At 36.2% G+C, this 2,500-nt stretch overlaps 1 protein-coding gene across 1 annotated transcript in view; it reads left to right on the top strand.

Moving 5' to 3' along the window:
• Positions 1 to 2,500, top strand: part of LOC115224040 (chitin deacetylase 7-like) — a 13,079-nt gene that overhangs the window by 1,705 nt on the left and 8,874 nt on the right. The gene's annotated exons all lie outside the window — the stretch shown is intronic.

Here is a 2,500-nt window from a genome sequence, read left to right as displayed (position 1 = left end):
TAGTTTTAGTGCAGCTCTTGTCTATGATACACATGCAATAGGCCGTCGGACGAGGCGCATTCCACTGGGCCAAGCTGTCGTGAAGAAGCACTCATCAATGTTACGTTGTCAATATTCGAGATATTTAAACGTTGTTGGTCCAATCCACATAAATAGCTTATTTTATTTTTTATCCTTGACTTGTTTCAGTCATAGGACTGCGGCCATGCTGGGGAAATGTTAGAACGTATCTTTTTTAAGGCTGGAACTTATTCTGTCGGTCTTTCTTGCCGAATCGCTAAGTTACGAGCACGTAAAGAAGCTAATACTAGTCGTTAAGTGGAGGAAACATACACAGGCACAAAGACAATGACGTACATAGGCAGACACACCACACATACACACAAGCACACACACAAATATATTATATAATATATATATATATATATAGAGAGAGAGAGAGACAGACGGACAGACAGACAGAGACAAACAGAGAAGAGAAAGAAAGAAAGAAAGAAAGACGGTTATACATATACATATACATGTGTGTGTGTGTGTGTGTGTGTGTGTGTGTGTGTATGTGTGTACGTCGGGCTTCCACAGTTTCTGTCTACTAAATTCACTTGCAATGCCCAGGGTTACAGTAAAAGACAATTTGCCGAGGTGTCGTGCACTGGAACTGAACCCAGAAATCGCGTCGTTGCAAAGCGACCTTCTTATCCACAAACATACGTTTGAGTTTATCAACGTAAAATTATTCCATAATTTTCAGCAGTAATTAACTGTGATAATGCTGTAAATTAAATGTGGTTGCTGATTTCAAAACTATTTAATCATGGGATTTAGGAAAAGACGGTGGCCCTTCTATATGTAAATAAGTGACTGTTTTTGAATATATGAGTAGTCGAAGATACACTTATCTTACCAGTGACGGTATGATGGTATAATTGGGGGGGGGGCTCTGGCGCCATGACTATGTATAAACTGCTTCTAAGTCATGTTTATATGTAATCTAAGATAATCTAGTATATATCAATGTTATAGTTTAAGATGGCTGTGTTCTCTGGTAATTCGGTGGAAGAGTGACTTGCTGAAGGTTATGCTCAAAAACACTAGTTTAGTGATATAAACTCCTCATTTGGAAAAAAGAAAATTAAAACCTGACGGAAAGCTTGAGCGACATTCAAACATAAGGGGAGGTAATTTGAATGACTTGAGAATGAAATTCTCAAATTAATTTTCACGCTTCAGCGAAGGACAGTCTGATCTTTTTTAGACATGAGAAAAAATGGACAAATGTTTCGGTTTATTTGACCTCATCAGCATAGTATATCTTCTGCAATAACTGAATGTTGTTTCAACAACTCTCCAAATCTTATGCAGTTTCCAACTCTCTCATCAACTTGTTTCATTCTTGCATTCCTTATCGTCACACAGACACTCTTGACCATACCTGATCACTTTTTCTGCTTAAATAGTACACTCTACAAAACCGCAACTATCTCTGCATTCGTTGGTTTATCCTACCACAGTCTCGTTGCAGATAGCCACAGTATAAATTTTACTACATATATCTCACATTCTCCGGAACACCGATTGGTCGGAACACCGTTATATTATGCCAGTTATCTTTAGCAGCTTTACTCCCGACCTATTAGAAACCAATAATGACAATAACTACCTAATAGCAATAACTACATTTTTATGTCTTTCTACATCCAACATTTACCAAAAAACTAAATAACCCAAGCTCACCCAGGGGTTCTACTATATTCAACGCATTCTATCTATCTATCTATCTATCTATCTATCTATCTATCTTCTATCTATCTATCTATCTATCTATCTATCTATCTATCTATCTATCTATCTATCTATCTATCTGTCAATCTATCTGTCAATCTACTATCTATCTATCTATCTGTTGGTCTGTTAGTCTGTCCGTCTATCTATCTATTTATGAATCTATTTGTCTGTCTGTTTGTCTGATTACCTACTTATCTGCCTATCTACCGTTTCATCTATCTATGTCCATACCTACCTAGCCGTTATGTCGGAGTCGAACTTGAGATAAACTGTCAATGACATTGATGTTATTAAAAGACAAGATATCGTTTTTGAAATGTCGATAAGTGAGATAAATATGAGAGTCATACCGCCTTTCTACAACAATATTAAAGTAATATGGCCGCATCCGATTATCTACCTGTCAGTGGTGATTGTGATTACAAACAACATTAAGAGCAACAACAACAAAACTATCAACATCATCAGCACCAGCTACAATTAGAACAACTAACATTTATCATTCTATTTGTCTGTCTATCTATCTATCTATCTATCTATCTATCTATCTATCTATCTATCTATCTATCTATCTATCTATCTATCTATCAATCTATCTATCTATCTATCTATCTATCTATCTACCTACCTACCTACCTACCTACCTACCTACGTACCTACCTATCTATCTATCTATCTATCTATCCCTTTATCTATCTATCTATAAATGTCTATC

Source organism: Octopus sinensis, linkage group LG24 (assembly GCF_006345805.1).
Source record: "Octopus sinensis linkage group LG24, ASM634580v1, whole genome shotgun sequence".
Classification (NCBI taxonomy): domain Eukaryota; kingdom Metazoa; phylum Mollusca; class Cephalopoda; order Octopoda; family Octopodidae; genus Octopus; species Octopus sinensis.
This window is presented reverse-complemented; position numbering and strand designations above follow the sequence as displayed.